Source organism: Panthera tigris, chromosome E3, assembly GCF_018350195.1.
Source record: "Panthera tigris isolate Pti1 chromosome E3, P.tigris_Pti1_mat1.1, whole genome shotgun sequence".
Taxonomy (NCBI): Eukaryota; Metazoa; Chordata; class Mammalia; order Carnivora; family Felidae; genus Panthera; species Panthera tigris.
In genome coordinates this window covers 18,790,878-18,815,637 of record NC_056675.1, presented here as the reverse complement: position 1 = coordinate 18,815,637, position 24,760 = coordinate 18,790,878, and the positions used below count along the sequence as shown (strand labels likewise).

Below are 24,760 nucleotides of genomic sequence, written 5' to 3'. Positions count from 1 at the left end.
GCCTCAAAGGTTTAATGAAATAGGGCAATTTTTCAATGAAAATGTGTCAGTGTTATCATCGCCTATCACTTTTCTCAAATTTTCACTCCCATTTGTATTTTCATTAATTTTTATTTCAACTGTCCCTCTCCCAGAATGATGGCAACATCAAAAACTATCAAGGACAGGACTAGAAAATTTGCCCACACAAGACACAAACCCAGAGTTAAAAACCAAGTGAAAGGCTAAGAAAGAAATCTGCCAATCAACAGTTGACGAGGGATTTATATCAAAGAACATTGCTTTATGTTGTAAAGGATTCCTATAAATTGAAAAGGAAATGAAACAATGCAACTGGAAAATATATGAGCAGAGGAAATTTACAAGAAATCCCACAGGCCAACAGAAGGAAGGAAGGGTACTCCGTTTCACTAGCACGTTCAAAGTTATAAAAAATTTAAAACAAAGTTACAAAAAAATTTTTAATTCATAGATTTGGCAGACTGGCAGGAATTTTTTAAAATGGTAGTAGCCAGTGTTAGCGAGGGTGTAGGGAAAGGGAACCCGCATCTACTCTGGTGAAAATACAAATTAGTCAAAAGGGTCTTGAAGCACGGCTTGGCAGTAGCTATTAGAATTCATAAGGTACAATTTTTTGAACTGGCAATTCCTGCGAATATGCACATATAACTAGGCTTTCTACAAAACTGTCTCACAGGAAACCATAAAGAAGGCGGCAATCTAAAGGAACATCAGTAGCGAATACGTTAAGTAAAATGGAATTTCCATGCAGAGGAGTACTACAAAGTCACCAGAAATAACGAGGTAGATCTAATCTGGCAACATGAAGACAGCCGTGATTCACTAGGATGCACGAAGAACAAGTTTCAAAACAGTACGTGTAAATTATTCGCTTTACTAAAATTATACATATAACTGTATTTATTTATTTATAGAAGTATAGATTCACTCTTTCAACAAATACATGTTGATCTACATCATATATATTTATTTATTCAATATATGCATACATTCCTTCACCAAAAATTTACTGAACCTTTTGCGGGCCGGGCACGGGATTCTATTTACATGTGTATTTTCTTACGCGTGATATTTACCTGCCTCTAGGTACACTGTCCATCCACAGGAGAAAACACCCTGCACAGTGGTTATCGTGGTGGGGGGAGAGATTACGCAGGGTCTTTACTTTCTACTTCACATGCTTCTACACTGATGGGTCGAAGGCAATGCAAAGTGCTAACTAACCCTTTCGTTACAGCTAATCCTTCTGACGCAAATATTAACCAAATATACAGAAAAGTATGACGGCTACGATGTAGAGAAAGCAGATGTGCCAGCCAGTGGCAAAGCCTGAGGAGGTTCTACTTAAAATTGGTACGAGGGAAACAAAGGATGGAGGAGATATTAGTTTCTGTGGGAGTCTGTTCACTAGGAGCGTGACGAGGGCACTGTGCTGGTGTAGAGGCCTGTCTAGTTGCCTGACGTTTCCTGTGTTATCTGTGCCCACCATCTAAGGCCATCCTCTCTGAGCATGTTTTCTGACCTGAATTGTTAATAAGCCCCTTGAACTTCTCTGTCAGACACACACTGAACACGATGGAACATTCTGGAAGAGTGTTTGTGATCTTAGTTTTAAAGGCTTAGAAGGGAGGAAAGAGTTGTTGGAAACACTCATACTGAAAACTTACGGGGAAAAACTGAGCCCCGGGGCCAAGGACCTAACGTAACAGGTGAAGCGGGTCAGGTACGAGACAACAGTGGTGGGGATGTGCATTCCCTCTCAACGAAGCAGCCATGTAGGAGTCAGGGTCTGAGGCTGCCGGACTGGATTTTTCCAAGGAAAGATTTTCGGGAAAAAGCTCCTATATTTGAAATGTTTGCAACTCACTGAAATGTTTTTCAAAAGATTTCAGATTGGGACCTATGGACATATAAGAGGGGCCATATAAACAATTGTTTCAAGTTCCTTCACAGTAGATGTGATGCAGAAGTATACACTCTATGACGTCATGTGCACACACGCGCAGACTCAGACGTGCACGCTCACACACACACACACACACACACACACACACACCATCTTTAAAAAGAAAGGGGAAGAAAAGCAGAGAGGTAGCCCATACTGTATTACTTAGTTGCCAATTTGCAGTGTGTCCTCTGAATGTCATTCTATAATGGGTTGTAACAAGAAAGGCTTGTATCTATGGGAAGATGGGAAAGAGAGAGAAATGAGTCAAGTAGCTTAGTTACTGAAAAAACGCAAACACCCACTACCGAAATGGCCAGTAGGTACCGCTACTGCTCAAAGCAAGGGCGACTCCAGAGGGCCTGCTGCTTAATCACGTCTGACCCTAGGCACACACATGAAAAATTCAGTGGATCAGCTCTCAGAGTAGGTCAGTGAGCGTTACTCTCCGAATCTGACGTCAAGTCACAAACTGATCATGAAACACTCAAGACGTAGAAACCGCCAAAGATAGGCTAGCGATATGTTTCCAAACATTCCAGTGTTTTCCAAGCCATCTCTCATTTCCTGCTTCTGCTCACTCAATTAAAAATTTTAACCATTATTAATCACAGACAACTAAACAAACCGATTCCTACTCAGACCTGACGTCCAGGAACATTTATGTGATACTCTGCTCTCCTCCAGAATGTGCAAAAAATTAGACATCCGAGAGCCGATTTCAGTATCGCAACCACCATACACCCATCTTTCACCCCAGAAACCTCCTCTAGGCTTAAGTGAGAGCCCACCTGCTCTTATTTGACTTGGTGTCCTAACAAGCCAGGTTGTATTCTGTGGCTGCACAGCGTCAGATGCCATAGCGCATCTCAAATGCACACTATGTGGGGCGCCTGGGTGGTCAGTCGGTTGAGCATCCAACTTCGTTCAGCTCAGGTCATGATCTCGCACACAGCTCGTGAGTTTGAGCCCTGCGTTGAGCTCTGTGCTGACAGCTCAGAGCCCAGAGCTTGCTTCAGATTCTGTGTCTCCCTGTCTCTGTGCCCCTCCCCAGCTTGCACACCATTTATGTGCACAGTAACGAGTGATGGACAGCAGGGACCGAGAGGGAGCCGGCCCCCCACGACAGCATGACGGGCGGGGGGGCAGCAATCACAAGCAAGCATTTTCCAGTAGGAGGTGACCCTAAGGGCAAGTGTCAGAACTGGGAGAGCCAGCTACCCCTCAGCCCTTGGAAAATCTCAGGGGATCTGGTCTGGGGGACAAAGGGGGAGGGAGGAAGGGGGAGACAGGAAGACAGAGACAAAGACAGTCTCCTGACCCATCAGAAGAGACACGCTCACCGATCTCAACCGTTCTCTCTTGGTGCTGCCGCGCCCCCCTGCCCGTGTATAGGGCAGGGCCTGGTAAAAAGCTGTCCGAAGATATTTGGAGGAAACGTTTAGAGCATACCAGAAGATGACTTTTGCTAGGAAATTCCAGAACACCCTCTAAGGATTTCGCTCACACGATATGAAGTTAAGGACACGCTAAAATTCTAGAAGGCCTGGAGAACAAAAGCAAATGCAGGACAGCATACGATCCTATAGCTCGTCTAGGACTTCTGACTTTCTAAAAAGCTTTCCCACTCATCAGCTACTTGCCCTCTTAAGAATGCCGATTAAGGGGTCACCATGGAGGGAAAGCTTCCAAAAGGCACACCTGGAGCTTTTAAGGAACAGACATCTTCTTTCTTGCCTTTGGGGAAGGGGCAACAAATGGCTGTGGGACATGACGCTTCAACTTTTTATTCTGGGATTCCCCGAGCCCTTCCGACACTCCACTCCACTCGCCAGTAGCTCCACGTCACAGGAGGCACGGAAGGCAACCGGGACCGTGCGTAGCTACCGGAGGGCAGCCGGGGACAACCGTGAGGAAGAGTATCCCGTAGGCTCAAAGGAGATCCAACGTGGCCGACCGCTGCACAGGCTGCCATATTGAGACTGACCCCCTGTGTCCTTGATCCTCTGGCCGTGTGGAAATAGGATTCAAGAGACACCAAGAAGCTGAGGTCCTTTAAAGGGTTTCACTCACCCTTTATTCTTTGTCTGGGGTTGTACTGGCTTTCCTGCAGCCTACTCTCACCCGCTGCTTGAAGGTGGGAGCCTTCAACTGTCCCTTCGACTGGTCTTGGGGCCTGACGTCATACAGAACGAGCTCACACACCAGCGGCAGCAAAAAGCCTGTGACCCACAGCCAAGCCTCTGCTGGTGCAGCCAGGGGACCCTCCCAGGTGGAAGGTGCACCGGACAACAAGACTAGCCGACGAGATCTCCCCTCCTCTTTTACAGAAGCACACAGAGCTCAAAAACAGGCCTCAGCGAACTTGCTGTAAACAGCCAGTACTCTAGCCTTTGCAGGCCAGACGGTCTCTGCTGTGACTTCTCCACTCTGCTGCCGTAGGGCTAAAGCAGCCATAGGGAAGATGGAAGGAACTGGGAGTTGGCTGTGTTGCAGTAAAACTTTATTTACCAACATAGGTGGCAGCCTAAATTTGGCCCGTTCAGCTCCTGCTCCACAGAGCAAACAAGCATCAGTTTTCTAAAAAGAAACTTAGGTTTTTTAAAACCCTTTAGACTGATGTCATTATCAAAACGAAAAAACTCCACCAAATTTTTCAGACCCTGCACTATTCTCCTTCCTCACTGCTGACAGATGACCTTTTCCTCGGAAGGGGCACATGAGCTTCAGTGTACCTTGCTCAGAAATAAAAATCGCAGATTTAGTAACGATTAACCCACCTACACGGCGGGGGGAGAGACCAAACCACGGGACCACGTTGAAAAGGGTGTCAAGCCCAAAGGAGGAGTTTCTCCCGTGGCTTCTGTTCACACCGCACACATTCTGCCACCGCATTCTCTTCCAGTTCCTTCCACCACGCTGTGCTCTCTGAGGCCCAGAGGCACCGCCGACCTATAGCAAAGAGCCCCCCCCCCCCCCGCCACCCCCCGAGCAGCCGCAGGGCTCTCTGGAGAGAACAAGGAGGGAATCTGGACGTGGACGAACTGCAGTCCGTTGTTTGTTCCATGCTCCAGCGCCACTGGCTGTCCGACCTGGGGACGCCACGAGCTCTCGGAGCCCGCCTTGCCCCGTCTGGGTAACCCACCCCCCACCTGCAGAGCTCTCATGTTCATTCCCGAGGTCACGGATGTGCACGCCCTTCAGAAACGTTAGCTATCTTCTCCTGAATGAAGAATGCAGAGGCAACCGGTTGATACTAAGGCTGTGCTGAGGCCACTGATTTCTCGCCTCAGTGAGAGAGAGGCTGGGGGCACCGATGACCAAAGACCTCATCGGGTGAGCTGATGAGGGACAAAATACACACTCAGGTCGCATTAGGCCCACACACTCTAGTTTATCTTGGTGTACTTCTGCAAGAATCTGGGGAAATGCACGTACCCATGACTGCCACATGACCGACCTGACAGAAGAACCAAGAGAGATCTGTACAAACCTACAAAAAAGAAAACGCAATCAGTGAGATTGCGTAGAGAAAGCAATGAAAGCAAATCAGTGAGATCGTTGTAGAGAAAAGGTTTGGTGCTACAATTCCAGCCCGGAATCAAAGAACAGGCCTGTGGTCCTGATTCTGCCACTAACTGGACCCATTTCCTCTTCTGTGAGTGAGTGTAATTATATCTGCTCTTGAACCCTAACGAAGGAGGTGAGGGACCAAATCAGAGAATGGAGGGGCACCTGGATGGCTCAGGCAGTTGGGCTCGGACTCTTGATTTCGGCTTGGGTCACGGTCTCGTGCTCCGTGGGATAGGCCCCGCATCTAAGCCCCACTTAGGATTCTGTCTCTCTCTCTCTCTCAAAATGAATAACTAAACTTTAAAGGGCTTTGTGTCATGTTACCATCACCCAGCCTTGCAAATCTCCAAGCTATACTGAAGACACCGTCACGACGACAGTAAAGTCTTTTGTTGTCGTCAAAACGGCAAATGCATGGGCCCCTGGTCTCAGCTACTCCACTGGCAGGGCTCTCGCACACACGCAGAGAATGTATACGAGGATTTGGATCAAAAGCCCTGTTTGTGACAGCAGGAGCTAAGAAGCAAGGCACATATCTAGGGCCCTGGTGACATCACGTACGTGGCTGACAGTGGTTGCACAGCAGGTGCAAGCAGATGGGGACAGGGACGCGAGACAGGCAGTCACCGCATTCCTTTTGAATATATTTCTAACATTTAAAAAAATGTTTATTTACTTATTTTGCGAGAGAGATGGGGAAGGGCAGAGAGAGAGGGAGAGTGAGAGAGAGAATCCCAAGCAGCCTCTGTGCCGTCAGCACAGAGCCCAATGCGGGGCCTGAACCCACAAACCGAGAGATCATGACCTGAACCGCAATCAAGGGTCGGGTGCTCAACCGACAGAGTCGCCAGGGCGCCCCTGACATTTTTGAACCCGCTGGGAACCTTCACAAAATTAAACAATTGGGGAAACAAGGGGGCGGTATTTTTTAATTTACCTTTAGTCTCCAGAAGGTGGTATCCATCCCAGCCCCAAGATTTAGAACCTGACAGGGACATTCTGTCTTCCCTAGAAATGCCTTTATAAGCTGACGGACGCCATGGACGCGAGCAAAATATCCTGAGAGAGAGACAGAGACAAGCCATGACTCAGTGATGATGGAAATAAGCCTTGCAAAGTTCACCACACCAGGAGGACAAAACGCAACCCTTCTGCCCTTCTTCAGGGGTAGCGGTTTAGGTTATCCAGAGACCTTATGGGAGAAGTAATGACTTTAAAATTCTCTTCCTTTTTTTTTTTAAAGCCATTTGAACCAAAATAAGCACAATCTATCTAATGGTTGGATCAACTACCTTAAGGAAAACGCAACGCCCCCTACTTCTACCTATGAAAGAAAAATATTTTACATCAAAACATGGGATCTAAATGTCCCTCTTAGAAATGTGTCTTTTCCTGGCTAAGTGAAAGCTACTCAGAATTCGGCTGAAACTCAAAATTGGGAGACCCTCTGGAAAGTATTCTGGGGTCAGGAAATGGGCAGATAAATGTCAAAGCAAAGACAGCCATGTTTCTTAGCGTGCTCCCTTCATCTCCATCCTGTGCGGGTTAGAGCCTCGATGTTTGTAAAACACCACAGGCGGGGTTGGGCGGGGGGCGGTGCACAGGCAAATGGTGCCTAATAAACTGACTTGTTAAGCTGTGGCATGGGAAGCTGGAACAGAGGAGACAAGAAATAAAAGAGGGTCAAAGGAAGATAAAATTGATCTGGGTTCTAAAGCCCTTCTGCTTACAGTATTACTATTTTAAGAACAAAATTTGAGTGGCATTTATAGACACTTACTGCAATTTGACATAGGGGTTTCATGTCTATGGATTATACTAGTAAATAATTTGAGCTTGTCTTTTTACATGTCTCTTTTGGGGGGCCTGGGTGGCTCAGTCGGTTAAGCGTCCGACTTCGACTCAGGTCATGATCTCAGAGTCTGTGAGTTCGAGCCCCCTGTCGGGCTCTGTGCTGACAGCTCAGAGCCTGAAGCCTGTTTCAGATTCTGTGTCTCCCTCTATCTCTGACCCTCCCCTGTTCATGCTCTGTCTCTCTCTCTGTCTCAAAAATAAGTAAACGTTACATGTCTCTTCCATTTTACTTTTCTAGTAAATCCTTTTTACCGTGGGTTACAGAGTATCATCCGCAATGGACTGGACATTGGAAAAATTTTTAAAATGCTCCCCACACGCTGTTTGGGAAGCACTCTCCTACTGTGGGGCCCTAGTCTAGCGATGCCAACCCAGGGAGAGGAAGAAGGAAGGCCGGAGGGCTGACCTGCTGCCCAGGGCCCCCAGCACCCAGGGCACCATGCTGGGGCCCTGCCTCTGCAGCGTCTGTTAGGAAGGTGTCCTCAAGAGCGCGGGAGGGAGGCTTAAGGCCTCTTAGCCAGGCCTCGTCCAATCTTACTGATGCCTGGTTTCACCCTCAGCTCAAAGTAAGTACCATGTCCTTATTCTCAGGAAGCACCACTTTAAAATTTCTTGCATTTCTCATTGAAACTACCCATAGGATCCATCTTTAGGGCCAAGATGCCCTGCACCCACAAGAACTAGGGTCGTTTGGCCAATTTCTCAATCTGGCTGAGACTAAGTCACCCTCCTGTCTCAAATCCTTTCACTGCCTTGATAGAAATCACTTGTACAGCCTAACAGTGTTACTATCACTTTAACAAGGCCAAAAAAAGTCATTCCTTCCATGAACAGACAGTCCACAGTAAAAGACATATAAATGGCCCTTCAACATATAAAAATGATCTTGGGGCACCTGGGTGGCTCAGTGGGCTAAGCAAGTGTCCGAATCCTGATTTCAGCTCAGGTCATGATCTCACGGTTCAAGGGTTTGAGCCCCACATCGGGCTCTGTGCTGACAGCATGGAGCCTGCTTGGGATTCTCTCTCTCATTCTGTCATTCTCTCTCCCTCTCTCCCTCTGCCCCTCCCTGCTTGCAAGCAAGTGAACTCTTGCTCGCTCGCCTGCTCTCAAAATAAACATTTAAAAAATATATTAAAAAAATAATCCTAATGATCTTCAACTTCACCCCAAAATAAGAGGAATCTAAAATAAAATTACTGTAAGATACCATTTTTCATGGATCAGATTAAAACAGATGAAAGTTTCATAATACACTGTGTTGGTGAGGATGTTGGGAAATAAGCACTTTTCATATACTACCAGAGAGAAGGAACACTGCAACTCTCATGTTAAGAATGAATCCCTATGTTCTACTGCCGGCTTTGAAATGGAGAAGGGGCCATCTTCCATGGAATGTAGGTGGTTTCCAGAAGGTAGACAAGAAAAGGAAATAGACTCTCCCCTATGGTCTCCAAAAGAAACGGCCCTGATGACACTTTGATGTTAGCCTAGTAAGACCCATATTTGACTTCTGAACTTCAGAACTGTAAGATAATAAATTTGTATTGTTTAAAAAAAAAAAAAAACGAATGAATCCCTAAAACCCCAGTCCTCTCAGCTGATGAGGGAATAGTGAGAAGGGAGGGGGTCACTTGCCTCTGTTAATTTCGGGGGCCTTCCTCTCCTTAGACAGTCTTACAAAATGCTGGGTGTAAGGGTCATGAGAGTAGCCAATGTTTACTGCAAACCTGGAAGGGATAAAAAGGAGGCAGGTGAGTAGACGTCAGTAGATTCAGGTTCTCAGGAACCAGGTCAAGGAGGAAAACCATCTACTTCACAAGGCCAACACACTCCCATTTATCACTCCGTTACAAATGTAAACAGACTCAGCCATCCGCCCAGTGCTCACTTACACTCCTCTCACCCTTCCCACGGCGGCCATGTGTCACCTCTCTTTATTCTGACTGCTAATTCCTTTCCCAGGGCCCTGGAGAGCATATCACCTCACCTCATACCTCACCCAGAAGACGTGCAACCGTTTATTCACTCGGCAAACTCACTGGCCAGAACTATTCAGACAACCCTACTCAACCAGAAGTTCTGGGTCCACAGGAAAGATCTAGAATTGTTTTGTAAAACTCGATAATGACTCCCTAAGCGTTTCCCCCAGCTCTGTCATTTCACGTCCCTTAAGGAGTAAAAGGAAAAACCAGGAACAAATAAACAGAACAGCTACAACCTAGAAAATGCCGTTGTAGTTTATACTCTCTGGCATGCACTACAACCTGGAAAATGCTACAGTAACCTAACCTCTCCCCAGGCCACACGACAGGGAATCAAAGTTCTAGTGTTCTAAGCCAGGGATCTGAAACCCCAATGACCACTTAAGGTCTTCTGGCAACCATGAGTGGAACCAGCCTTCGGACAAGGACATGTAATGGAAGAAACCTGGATCCTTAAGGTCGAGCCACTGTGGGCCTGCACCCCGGTCTACCTCTCAACAGACATTTTGAGAGTTTCTAAATGTCTTTATCGCTTAAACCGAACGGAGTCAGGCTTCTGTTACCTGCTACACCCTGAAGCATCCTAAGTGATATCCTGAGTGTAGGAGCTCATTTCCGTGTTTCTTGATGAACAAGCTGAGAGGGGAAGGGGTGCGTGACTGTTACCCAGCTAGAGTCTGAGCTCCCAGAGGCAGATATGACATCTTCTCTTTACGTCCACTGACAAGGCTTACCGCTGTCTTGACTGTGGTCGGTGCTAATCCTGTACAAACCTATCCCCCCCAGTCTCTCTCATGTCCACGTTCACACATCCGTGCACGCGCGCGCACACAGACACACACACACACACACACACACACACACAAGGAAGCACATACTTTTGGCTTCTCGAGGCAGCAAGTCAGCACGGAAATGCACAAAGTACTCATTAAGGGACACGATTTGCTACGGGCCCAGACTGTCCAAGTTTTACAAGGGTGAACAGGCTCAGCTGTCTAAAACGGTGCTTTTCAAACGATGAATTGTGACCCATCCGTATAATAAAATCAGTGTAGTAGTTTGCAAGTCTCCATCTGTGAAAATGCAGTCGAATAGAGTGAAATAGACAATATCAGTATGCATTCCACACTGTAAGAGTTAAGACGGTTTTGTGAAGCTTTTGTTGAAGTGGGTGTTTGGGGTAAAATGCAATGAAAAGTCTGTTCTCCGAACACACAAAATAGACTCTTAAACACAGAGAACAAGGTTGTGGTTGCCAGAGGGGGCGGGGGGACGGACAAAATAGGCAAAGAGGGCTTAAGAGGTACAAACTTCCAGTCATATAAGTAACGCACAAAGATGAAAAGTAGAATATAGGGAATACGGTCAATAATACTGTTGTAACAGTACGGTGACAGATGTGAAGACACTTAACCGTGGTGAGGGCTGAGTAATATGTAGATTTGTCAAATCACTATGTTGCACGCCTGAAATTAATGTAACATTGTATCTCAACTATACTTCAATAAGTAAAAAAAGAGAGAAGATGGTGTTCTCCCTGTTGGCGGATTTGAGGAGCACCGGCCTCAAAGGAATCACCTGGTGCCATCTAGTGGTAAAGGCCGTGTCTGCAGTCCAAGAACCACAGACTAGTGATGCGAACATCAAACATGGACGTAAGGGTTGGAGGGGGCCTTGGAACTGACCTGGTCAACCCTGACATCCGATGCCAGAATCCTTCAACAACACCAAGCCACTGCCTGACCACGCACCACAAAGAAGGCACTCACTCCAATGCCCAGCAGCCCTAGCTGCTGAAAAGCTGATCGAGTTGCCCCCCTCCACAAGCTCTGCGTTGGACTTGCTACCGCCCTCCTCTGGATGACAAGGAGCAGTTTCCGCTCCTCTCAACTGTATTCTCCGTCAAGTTAATACTATTGATTCCATCAAGCCATCTTTGGTGAGTGTCTGCTAAGTGCCAGCCATTGGGGACACAGTAGTGAACCAGACACAAAGATAAGGAAGGGCTTGTGACAGATGAAGGACAACAGCATGGAGGACGGACGGACCTACGTTAGAGAATGTGAGAAGGAAAGCCTCTCTGAAAAGGGAATGGGCTGAGTTGGGTGCTTACAGAACCGGAGAAAGCTGTGCAAAAGGCGTTCTAGACAGGAGGAAGAGCAGACAGAAATGCTCTGGACAGGAACCGCCTTGGAATGTTCCAGGAACAGAAAGTCGGTAGGGAGGCTGGGGAACAGCGGGGAAACAGGAGAAACTAGAGAGGCGGGTGGTGGGAGCCAGGGAGAGACCTCTGCAGCCACGTGCAGCGGCCCCAAACCACGGCGAGGTGCACAAACGTAACAGGTGGGGACAGAACACAAACGTATCCGGTCACGAGTCCTTACGACTCCCACTTTCTAATGTCTCCAACATGCGTCTCCTTCTGGTCTCCAGATCTAGAAGACTGCCAGTGGGTTCTGGGAGGAAAAGGATGTCACTGATCTGCCCTTCAGAGTGGCTAACACGAGAAGATTTACAGAGCACTGCTAAGAAGAGTACGGGTCAAAGAACTAGCGGGCACTGCTGATGGGGAGTTCCAAAGGGAGATGGGCAACCTGTTTCAGAGCTTAGAATTCTGTCACCCCTGGGAGCCCAGCTGAACATGGTGGATCCACACAAGGAACCACTAACCGGTCATCTCAGATATGAACTAGAAGGATCAGCCATGCCAAGACGTTCAAGACACCGTGAAGGGAAAAATGTTAGGCCAAAAACCGATGTAGCCAATGTGCCCGTGAACACGTGTATGTGCGTATGTGCGTATCTACAGACAAGTACTAGGGAACTGGCGATTTCTGGTGTGTGTGTGTGTGTGTGTGTGTGTGTGTGTGTGTGTTTTAATTTATCTCTATGTTTTAAACTTTTTCTCCATGAACTATATGCCATATTTCATCTAAGACATTATCAATTATAAGACTGAAAAAAGAAAGAAGAAACACTGGCAGTTAGTTAATGTTTTTCTTATTGCTTACAATTTTAATTATGTGCTTGTTGGAAAAAGCCCGTTTGTTTGTTTAATTAGTTTTCAAATAGGTTCTGTGTGCAACGTGGGCCTGAACTCACAACCACATCCAGAGCTGCATGCTCTGTTGACTGAGCCACCAGATGCTCCTGCAAAAGCCCTTTCGTGCTTATTTAAACGGATTAAAAGGAAATGGATGAATGCAGTAAGAGGGTTAAGTCTTCCCTTCTGGGGTATCTGTGAGTTTCCACACAATATTGACCTTCGGGCCGCCAAGGGCATTGGCAAGGCTGAATCCCCAAGAGATCACCATCATCCTCTCCAAGATTTCCTTCCACGCTGCCGACCGTCCAGGTGCAGGTTTTGTTACTGAGCCTTGCTTGATCTCATCAGGAGGTATCCATGGATGGTTCTCCAACAGCATCAGGATTTGTGCTCCTTCTGCAAATGGCCCTTAAAAGGCACGTGGGCAGAAGCACCCAAGAGCTGACGGTGTAGTCATCCGGCCCTGCCGCAAGCAACAATGACCACATCCACTCGCACAGGTGATGACAACTCTAAAGCGACTTGGCAGTGACTGCGGGACACATCGAGAATAAGTCACAGCTGATGGCAAAGACGTAAGAACGTGTGTCACGGCATGGATCAAATACAGTGTTGCCTTCACCACGTGAGCAACAGTGAGCTTAGATATCATAAGCAAAGCAAAAGGCAAATATTAAGCGATGAAAAGTACCTGTGACATCACATAGTAACATCCTGAAAACATAAAGAACTTACGAATCAGTAAGGAAAAAAATCCTAATATCCCCGAACAAAGGCCAAAAATGGGCAGATCACCAAAGAGCCAAGTGATCACTGGATATACAAAATAAAGAAACCAAAAAATGCAAAATGAAAGCAGAAACAGCAAGCAGTAAATCTGCTATCAAATCAGCAACAAAACCGTTTAATAGAACCTGGCTTTGGTGAGGATGAGAAAGAGGGCACCTGAGCCGCCAGAACTGTAAACTGTCACTGCCATGCCACGAGGCACTTCGGCTGCTGGTACTCAAAGCTGAAGAGTTATATTTACGCGATGCCCAAACAATCCCACTTCTAGGATTTTACCCTAAGGAAATAGTCAAGAATGAACACAAAAAGGTTTCGGTAAGAACACTGAACCTGGGGTTACGGTATCAGGTGAACAAAGCAAGCTACAAAATTCTACGTACAGAATGTTCCCAATTCTGTTAGATGAATGCGTACATTCACGTACACGTGAATATACATACATGTACAGTATACATATCAAGACTTCCCAGAGTAGGCACCAAAAGGTGAACAGTGGTCGCCTCTACACTGACGCTGTGCACCTAGCGCTGCTGTCTGTCTGTCCCCACCACAGTCCTCTGTTGCCCAAACCCAGAAAATATCCCCTCTCTTTGTGTATCCTGACTTTGTTTAAAACCCAAAGAATCAAAAATCTCAGATTTGGGAAGACCTATTTCGCAGTCTTCGGTCAATCCCTCTTGCTTTTGAAATTTTCATGACATTCACGTACCACCTGTTCAGTGTAACATTTCTTTAAATCAACTCGCTTTTTTTTAGTACTCGGATCTGACGTGCTACCTGGGATTTTCTTCTAACACACGCTATAATAAATACCTACCTATTAAAATTTCATGTGTGCCACCTAAAGTCATTTCACATTCCTTCCATTCCTTCCGTGGGAAACACTGATCTGGGCCGACCGCCTACTCACTCGAGAGCATTTGCTGACTCTGCCCTATAGGCATGAGTACCACCTGCAACAGGAAAGGGGTGACATGCTCACCGCCAGGGATTTCTTCACCTGAAGGAAAGGGCAGGGGCCCTCCGCGCTCTCCCAGCCAGTGAGGATCAAGGCCAGGTTCATTTTACTTCTATCAACCCTCCTGAGAGCTGACTACAATGCCAGGCATCATTGCAAATGCTTGACCGATAGGAACGGAACGCCTACAACCCTCATAATGACCCCCCGTGGAAGGCACTGCTTTACACACTGAGGTGAAGGTCGGTCCCTCAAGCTGCAGAACCCTGTAGAAAATTTCATTCTAGGGGTGCCTGGGTGGCTCAGTCGGTTAAGTGGCCGACTTCGGCTCAGGTCATGATCTCACGGTCCGTGAGTTCGAGCCCCACGTCGGGCTCTGTGCTGACAGCTCAGAGCCTGGAGCCTGTTTCAGATTCTGTGCCTCCTTCTCTCTCTGACCCTCCCCTGTTCATGCTCTGTCTTTGTCTCAAAAATAAATAAACATTAAAACAATTAAAAAAAAAAAGAAAATTTCATTCTATTGCTTTTCCACCTATTTACCCACCTGGATTTGGATCCCTCCCCCGACACTTCAGTTGCTTAAATGATATCTGTGTCTGTGTGTATATGTGTGTGTTTACATGGTCGTGTGTGTGTATATATGTACACACACACACATATATATGTACATTAAACATATATATGTAACGTATGCACACATACACATACATACAATGTACTTAAATGCAATTGCAAAAATCAATCCGATACTCTTAGCATCAATTTTTAAGTTTGAAATCGGAACTACCTACTGCATACTAGCCTAAGATACTGCTCTACCTCTTATTGTTAATTTTATTGTTCTTTTTTTAGTCTCATTTTTTTTTTTGTTTCTATTTCTTGGTAGTTTTATTCTTGGTTATACATGGAAGGCAGGAAGCAAAGTCTTAAGGGCAACAGACTTTGTACCTAAACAGACTTCCAGTTTGTTTCCTTTCTTGTGAGCTCTGTTGCTTTCTTAAGTAGATCCGCAAGGCCTTAAGTGTTGAATCACCTAAAAAAAAAACAAAACAAAACTGAGCCTCAATGAACTCACACGCTATCGTTTCTTCCCAACAGAGGCTACTGGTATTGCCTTTTGGCTTCAGCTAACACCCAATTACTTTACAAGGGTTAATATGTCCTAAAATCTACTGCCTCCACTGTAAGTACTCATTGACTAGTGGGCAAGGCATTTATGAAAAAGGAACCAACATTCACAAGAGGGTGAGTTAAGCAGGAGAAGTCAATCAGAAAGTTCCAATGGTACAATGTCTCCTATCTGACTTAAGCAAACAAAAAACCCAGTTAATACAGAATATAGTAACAGGATGTCATGGGCCTGAATAATGCTAAAGTTCTTTTGGAAAAAATAAAACATTTAAGCACATGTAGTCTGAATATTTTCTCCCAGTCTGTCTTGCCTGTTCATTTTCTCAGTGCATCCATTTTTCCTTTGTAATTAGTGCTTTTTTTTTGTTCTGTATCCAAAACATTTGCCTACCTCAAGGTTGTCAACATATGCTCTCATGGTTTCATCTAAAAGATTTATGGTTCTAGCTGTTATATTTCAGTTTATGATCCATCCCAAATTCATGTGTACAGAACGAGGTAGGGGCTACGGTCCATTTTGTTTCCCCTTGAATTTCCACTTTACCCAGAATTATTCATTAAAAAGACGTCCCTTTCGCCCACTGAATTGGCTTGACAATCTAGGTGAAGATCAACCAACAGTACTTGTGTTTGGTCTATTTCTTGGACTCTTTATTCTGTGTCACTGATCTATCTTTATGCCAAAGACTTTGATTGCTGTGGCTTTACTGCAAGTCTTCAAATTAAGCAGTATTAAGCAGTTTAAGTGCTTCAACTCTGCTCTTCGTTTGAAGACTTTTTTGGCTATTCAAGACCCTTCACGTTTCCATATACATTTTCGAAACAATCTGTTAATTTCTTCTAAAAAAAAAAGATGGCTAGGATTTTGTCGGTGATTGCACTGATTCCACGGATCAAGTCAGGGAGAACAGGAATCTCAAAACATCAAATCTTCCAATGCATGAACAAAGCGTATCTCCCATTTATTTCAGTCTTCTTGAATTCCTCTCAACAGTGTTTTACGGTTTTCTGTGTAAAGTTGTTTTGCGTCTTTCATTATATTTATTCCTACCCACTTTAGGTTTTTGGATGCTATTGTCAATATTTTCAATTTTAATTTTCCTACCCATGTATGTATACATACAATATATCTATCTGACAAAGAATTCCTATCCAGAATATAGAATAAACTCCAATGAGTCAAAACCAAAAACCATTAACAACAAAAATGGGCAAAAGACTTGAACGGACAGTTCACGAAAGATGTAGGAATGTCCAATAAGCACACAAAAAGATGCCTAAGATCACTAGTCACCAGGGAAATGCAATTTAAAACCATACTGAGATGCTCTTTCACCCTCACTGACAATACAGAATGTTAACAAGGATGTTGAGCAACTGGAGTTTCAATATATTGCTGGTGGGAAGTGTAAAGCGATAAACCACTTTGGAAATTAGTCTAGCAGTTAAATATATACCCAACCTGTGACTAAGCAATTCTATTCCTAGACATTTATTTGAGAGAAATTGAAGACCTGTATGAGAATGTCCCTTGTAGCCTATTCACAATGACCAAAACTTCGATACAACTCAAATGTCCTATCATTGGAGAACACGCGAACAAATCATGGTGTATTCATACATGTATAGGAACAAACTACACTGACAAAGACTCTTTCCTTGACCAAACTCTAGCCAGGTTCCTCGAGCCCTCTTCTCGACTAGGCTTCAACCTTGACTTACTGTATACAGACTCGAACAAACACTAATGTAGACTTTAACAGCTCAAGGCTCCACCCCTAGGATGATTCCGGTACCCCTTAGTGCCTGCCCGAGAAAACTCAAGGCTGCCAAAAGCATCCATTGTTTCTTCTAGCCAACACTGAAAGATCAGGTCCCTGTCTCCCAGTGAGCAAATCCAGGTGGTTTCACATGAACCAATACCTTTCCTGGCTTTTGTAATTTTTTACTTCTGATTTCATTCACCCCCAACTTTCCTCCCTCATTCTCTCTTTAAAATCTCCTCTGTACAAACTGAAGTTGAGTTTCATTCACTCTGGACTCTTTTCCTTATTGGAATAGCTAATTACTGATTAAACTCTGTCCTCATCACGTGAACTAGTATCTAGCTTTATCTTTAAAAAAATTTTTTAATGTTTATTTATTTTGAGAGACTGTGTGTGTGCGTGGATGCACACGCAGAGAAGGAGCAGGGGGTGGGGGGGAGGGAGAGAGAGAGAGAGAGAGAGAGAGAGAGAGAGAGAGAGAATCCTAAGCAGGCTCTGCACTGTCAATGCAGAGCCAGACATGGGGCTCAATCCCACAAACCGTGAGATCATGCCCTGAGCCGGAATCAAGAGACAGATGGTCAAGTGACCAAGCCACCCAGGCACCCCTGGCTTTATCTTTGATAACGCAAACAACATGGATGAATCTCAAGGAACACAGTTGAGTGAAAGAAGACAAAATAATACATACTGTATGACTCCATTTCTATGACATTCGAAAACAGGGAGATCTAATCTACCACAGATTTCGAAACCAGAAAATGACTGGTGAGGGTAAGGAGACTAATTAGAAACATATAACAAGGGAAGTTTCTAGAGTTTCAGATATATTTTATATCTTGCTTTGGGCGGTGGTACACAGATATACCGTGTACGTTGACTCTTGAACAACACAGGGGTTGGGGTGTCAACCTCCTGTGCAATCAAAACTTTGAGTATAACTTTCGATTCCCCAAAAACGTAACTACAAATTGACTACTGTTGACCAGAAGTCTTAACAGTTGATTAACATGTATTTTGTACGTTAGATTTATTATATATTGTATTCTTTCAATAAAGTAGGCTAAAGAAAATATGAAGAGGGGCACCTGGGTGGCTCAGTTGGTTAAGTGTCTGACTTTAGCTCAGGTCACGATCTCATAGTTCATGGATACGAGCCCTGCATTGGGCATTCTGCGGTCAGTGCGGAACCCACTTTGGATCCTCTTTCTCCCTCATCTGCCTCTCCCTTCCTCGTGCACACGCTCTCTCTCTCTCTCTCTCAAAAATCAATAAGCACTAAAAAAAGAAAATATTAAGAAAATCATAAAGAAAATACGTTTAGAGTACTGTACTGCATTTATCGAAGAAGCCACATATAAGTGCAGTTCAAACCCATGTTGTTCAAGAGTCAACCATATACACTTGTTAAGACTCATGAAACTGAACACTAAAGACCTGAGAATTTTATTTTATAAATCATGACCCTCTCACCCCTGCTCTCCCACCTCCATTTTCTTCCTTCCCCTCTCCCTCTGTCTCTTAAGAATACCTGGGGAAATTCTGAAGAACAAGAAAGATGAGCGATATAGCTGACCCTCTGATGGGGGATATTCCCCATTCAATATCCACTTACCCCTTCCTCCTTACCCCCATTTTGTTTGAGGTATCAATCTGCCCCCTGAGAAATTCTCCCCTCCCACACTTTCTTGCAGCTAGGGGTGAGGTCACCTGCCCAATTCTGGCCAATGAGAAGTATGTAGAAGTCTACAGGGTGGGACTCCCTGAAAACCTATTGCTTTCACAGACTCAAACACATGCTTTGGTTAGTATCGCTTTCTTTTCTTTCTTCCTGGAGTACAGCTGCTCAGATGAACTAAGGAGATTGTGCTAGTCCCTGATACAACCCTGTTTTACCCCAAGCTAGAGGAGCTCTTGGCAAGTCACGACTAACACTTCGCAAGTCAAAATGTTTAGGCATCGAAATGAAAAAAGCAATTCCGACTGGAAGTCAAGGATGATCTATGCATTGCTGTGCTAAAGTATACGTAAGAATTTAGTATGGAAGTGATATTTCAAATTCAATGGAGGATACAGACCATCAACGGACAGTGTAGGAACAAAAACCGCTAACTTATAACATACAAAATTATAAAGATAGATGAATGCTCTAAGCAATAGAAGCCAAAACCGTAAAAGTGCTAAAAGAAAAGGCAGTGATTGAAAATGGTCTCATAAAACGTTACCCAAAAGCCCCAAGCCATAAAGTTAGACTGTCAGAGTTGGCACCATAAAGATTCAGAATTTCTGCATCATGAAATGTATGGTACAAGCTAAACTTAAAGACAAGCAACAGTTTGAGAGAAAATAATGGAACACATACGTAGGCAAAGGACTACTACCATACATATGACAAGTTCTTACAGACCAATAAAAACATAAATGAAACAAAAAACCAAAAACCCAGTTAGGAAAATGATAAGGAGAAAGGCGTCATGTAAAAAAATATCAGAGATAGTGAAGAACTAAAAATGCTCAGTCTTTTTTTTTTTATTTAAAAAAAATTTTTTTTTAACGTTTATTTATTTTTGAGACAGAGAGAGACAGAGCATGAGCGGGGGAGGGTCAGAGAGAGGGAGACACAGAATCTGAAACAGGCTCCAGGCTCTGAGCTGTCAGCACAGAGCCCGATGCGGGGCTCGAACTCATGGACCGCGAGATCATGACCTGAGCCGAAGTCGGCCTCTTAACCGACCGAGCCACCCAGGCGCCCCTAAAAATGCTCAGTCTTAGGACGCCAGGGTGGCTCAGGCGGTTGAACGTCTGGCTTCGGCTCAGGTCATGATCTCACAGTTTGTGAGTTCGAGCCCCGCGTCAGGCTCTGTGCTAATAGCACAGGGCCTGCTTCGGATCCTCTCTCTCCCTCTCTCTGCCCCTTCCCCGCTTGCTCTCTCTCTCTCTCTCTCTCAAAAATAAACATAAAAATTTTTTTAATAAAAATACTCAGTCTTACTAGTGAGTATAATAAAAGTTTTTTAAATAAAATAAAAAATTTTAAGAGGTATTATCCACCTGCCAGCTGACAAACAATTTAAGAGACTGAGAATATTCTGTGTTCAGCATCTCTTTTACCATGAGAACAGAAACGGACACAACCTCTTTCGAGGACCACTTTGCAAAGGCTTCTCCCCTGAAATCCATCTCACTGGAAAACTGAAACGCACATGCAAAGATGTTTATCGCAGCCCTGCTTTAATAGCAAAATCATAGCTACCCAAATAATGAACAGAAGAACAGTCACATAAACTAAAACCATATTGTGGAATACTGTTCAGCCATTACAACAACAAAAAAAATGGAGACAAAAACTTGTATGTACAGTATATTCAAATTAGACTAATGAGTTGGGGAAGAGTATTCACTTTGGCCCTTTAACAAATTAACCATTAAGGGGCACCTGGCTGGCTCAAAGAGTATGTGATGCTTGATCTCAGGGTTGTGAGTTTGAGTTCCACGTTGGGTGTAGAGACTACTTAAAAACAAAATCTTGGGGGTGGGGGGGGGAATCTGGGTGGCTCAGTCAGTTAAGCATCCGACTCTTGGTATCAGCTCAGCTCATGATCTCACATTTTGTGAGATCAAGCTCCACATCAGGCTCTGCACTGACAGAGTGGAGCCTGCTTGGGATTCTTTCTTTCCCTCTCTCTCTCTCTCTCTCTGCCACCCTCCTCAACCCCGCGTGCGCTCTCTCTCAAAATAAATAAGCATTAAAAAAATAACAAAAACAATTAAAAAAAAATCTTAGGGGCACATGAGTGGCTCCGTTGGTTAAGCGCCTGGCTCTTGATTTTGGCTCAGGTCACGATCTCATGGTTTGTGGGACCGAGCCCCACACTGGGCTCCACGTAGATGGCATGGAGCCTCTCTCACCCTCTCTCTCTCTGCTCCTCCACCTTCCCCCTCAAAAATAAATAAACAAAACATCAATAATAAGAATGTTTAAAAAATTAAAAAATCTTAAAAACATAATCATTAAAAAAATTAGTATTCTAGATTTGAAACCATTGTTTTTCATAGATATTTTCCAAAATTTAGTTTGTTGCTTTTTTGAAAACATGAGGAGGGTTGCAGAAAATCCACGATTTACGGGACCTTCGTGATGGGCAAGTTGGGCAGCTAATTTATCCTCACCAGAATATTCTAATTCTAAAGTGACACATCTTCTCTGAGGATGGAAAGCAGCAGTGCCCACCTTCAAATATTCAGATCACGATCTCAAGCCCTGCTCTCTGGGCACGGCTGCAAAGATGCAATCCGTGTGCTGGAAAGGCCTTGGCCCTTGGGAAAATGCCGCCTCTCCAGGGAGGTGATCCTGTGACCCACCTGCACCTCAAGGGGGACATTTTTGGATTCGGTGGAAATCAGATTGACTTCTGTAGTTTTTACAACAGGATTTCAGTCTTACAGCCCCGGGCCTGGTTTCTAAAACAGACAGACCACTCAAATCCAGTGAAACAGAACAGCAGAATGTGGAGACCTCATCAGGAAGTGCAACCCTGAGCGTTGGCATTCAGTTCCTCGTCACTTGGCCGCCTGAGAAATGGGTCTAGCAGGCACATGGCTAAGGCAGACACGGTCATTCCCCGCACCTTTCTTCTCGAGGGGGCAGACAAATGTTCAACACTACGCCTGCCTACACCGCAGCTGGACTGACCGCCGCCAAGGACACGCACAGAGAACACGGAAGGGGCTGGGCCTGGTCTGCAGGTGTCAGGGGCCTCCTGGTGGGAGCCGCATCTGAGATGAGCCAGAGGGCTTGGCTTCTTCTTTCACTCACTGGCCTCACCCACATCCAATCTGTCAACACATCCCATCACCTCCTCCTTCAAAACGTACCCAGAATCTGGTCGATTCTCAGCCCTTCCGGTGCTACCATCCTGACCCAAGACATCAGCGCCTCTGTCTTGGAATATTCCATCAGCCTATTAACTGATCTCCCTGCTTCCGTCCTTGCTCCCTACAGGCTGCTCTCAACAGAGAAGCCAGAGTGATCCCATTGAAACCCAAGTCAGGTCACCTCGTTCTTCGGTTCAAAATTCTCCATTGGACACCACCACAAGTCCCTAAGACCCCCTTCAGCCCACCTCCTTCTCCCTCATGCTGGCCTGGTCCTTCCTGGAACAAGTCAGGCCTGCTCCCTCCATGGGCCTTCCTACCCTCCCTGCTCTCTGCCTGGGACACCGTTTCCAGAGACATCCACAGGGCTCCCTCCCTCACCTCCTACAAGCCTGTCCCCACCATTGTCCTTCTCGGGGGGCCATCTCAGGGGAAACTCTAAGCTCTACTCAGAGATACCAGCCTAGAGGGGCATCTAAAGGACAGAAAAAAAAAAAAAAAAACCCAAAACCCCTCAGGTCCTAAGGAAAAACACCCTGAGGACATAGCAGAAATAACTGACCAAGCAAGGTGGAAAGCAGAGATCAGGGTCGAGAGGGGCCGCGCTGCTCACGCATGAGGTGGTGCGGCACCAGGGCGGAAACACAGGGTGCCACCGCGGCGATGGTGACAGACATGGATGAGAAGAGGTGATCACGACAGACGAGGCGTTCCAGAAAATGAGGGCCCTGTGCGTAGCCTGGGTCCTCCACACGCAGAGTGAAGCCGACTGGGCTGATGGCAAGAAGGTCGAGACAGACAGGAGGACTGTGGGCCAGGCACCCAAGACGTCCACGAATCAAGTGAATAACCAGGAGAAAACAGTAATGAGGAGGAAGAGAGGATGCTCCGCCTGGGGACCATGGATCTCAAGGAAACGGGGGGTTGGGGGGGGGGTCAAAGAACAAGGACACAAATCTTGCACCCCCGATCCTGAAATCTCATACCCTGGGGTATGAGAAAACAGAGGCACCATCTGAGAGGACTTCAAAAAAGGATATCCCCGGGGAAGGACCAGGGTCAAAGCAAAGAGAGGGAAGAGATGGCTAAGGAGAGGCTGAGGAAGGAGACGAGGCTGGCGATTAAGGAGTGGGAATTTCCCAGGACACAGGGAGGGTCTGGGGAGAGGGGGTCAGGGGTAAACAACAGAGGGAACTGCCTTGGGCGGGCAGCACAGGACGGAGAAGACAAGGAGAGGGGAGATGGGTAGTGGCGAGAGTTAGCGATCACAGTAAGTGCTGGGAAAATACCTGCGGAATCCCACGGAATTTTTAAGCATAAGCCCAGAATGTCCGCTCAGAAGAGTTCTCGCTGTAGGACCGCAGGACTGAGAGCACAGGCCCATGCTGATGGTCACGGCACTGACGATGACGACTGGGACAGTGCTGATAATAACCACCAGTCTTCGACACCTGCCGTGTGCCAGGCACTGTGGGGAGCGCGCCACATTTAATCCTGCCGACAGCCGTCTGACACCGTTCACGTCACTACTATCCCCAGGAGGGCTCTGAAAGGAAGGAGGGAACAACCTGCAAGAGAAGTAACAGAACCGCACGAGTCCTGGGAAGCTAACTGGCTCCTGTGTTAAATTAGGGCTTTTATGGCCGTAACCTAAGGCGGGGGGAACCAGCCTGATCCACAGGTATGACATATTCAGTAACTTCAACCAAACAGTGTTCGGAATGGAGGGAAATCAAAACCAGTAGTAACAATTTATTGAAGGCTTCACGCTGTGCCAGATCCTGTGCTAACTGCCACGTGTCTGTGATCTCATTGAATCCTTACATCCCGAAGGTGGGTTACCATTGTTATCCCCCCACTTCAAAACTCAGACGACAGACAGCCCACGGTTCATGCAAGGAATCCCTATTTAATAACGTGATCTTTTGACAAGATTGAAGGGTTTAACACATTACGGTGAAGATATCACAGAACTTGAAGGAGAGAGACCTACAACATGTCTTAAAACACTAACTTACGGATTCTCACAATCTTTTTGCATGTTTTTTTCAGATGAGGGAAAGGCCAGTGCAAAAGAAGCTTCAATGAAATGCACCCAGATGGCAAACACGCCCAGTCTTTATAGCCCAGGACCTATCCCAGCAGATTCTGATTCCGTGAGTCTAGAGTAGGACGTGAGCATCTGTGGTTTCTTTCTTTCTTTCTTTCTTAATTTTTTTTTAACATTTATTTATTTTTTGAGAGAAAGAGACACAGCATGAGCAGGAGAGGGGCAGAAAGAGAGGGAGTCACAGCATCAGCAGCAGAGCCCGATCAAGAAACTTGATGCAGAATGGTTTAGTGGCAGAGCTAGGATCAGCTTGACAGAGCCCGGCCCCAAGGTCCATGTTTTAAATCACTACGCTTAGTCTCCAAGAACCTACAAAAAGTGCGAGCCTTAACCCAAAACCTTGGCATTCCCCACCTCCATTCCCTAGTGGCCCCAGCTTCAAGGGCATTCTATCCATTCCTTTAACAGTTCGCACTCCCCTGCTCTGCCCCAACACCCTCCTATATCCCCGTTTTGCATTCAGCCTTGTGATCTCAGCTTCAACATTATTGCCTCAATGACAAACTCGAATGGCATGCCGTATTTCTCAGCACTCAACACAAAACCGTAATTATGGATTTCACAGGGAATTATTTGCTTCCTGACTTTTCCCACGAGGTGGATGGTGCTGCCCTCAGACGCCACGTCAGTCCTATTCATCATGTGTTCCCAATAACTGAATACCCACCAACCATTCAAAAAAGAAGGCTTTGGCACAACGGATACGC

General features: G+C 45.7%; 1 long non-coding RNA gene across 4 annotated transcripts; it reads right to left on the bottom strand.

Moving 5' to 3' along the window:
- Positions 1 to 9,036: 9,036 nt before the first annotated feature.
- LOC122234652 lies at positions 9,037 to 23,315 on the bottom strand. 4 transcript variants are annotated; one of them, XR_006212538.1, is made up of 6 exons: positions 23,233 to 23,315; positions 15,120 to 15,204; positions 14,031 to 14,166; positions 12,642 to 12,956; positions 10,257 to 10,451; positions 9,037 to 9,123 (listed from the first exon to the last, which is right to left on the bottom strand). It is a non-coding gene; the product is annotated as an uncharacterized LOC122234652 (long non-coding RNA). The 4 variants fall into 4 exon arrangements; XR_006212536.1 differs by having other exon boundaries at positions 12,642 to 14,166; XR_006212537.1 differs by lacking the exon at positions 12,642 to 12,956.
- Between the last annotated feature and the right edge of the window lie 1,445 nt (positions 23,316 to 24,760).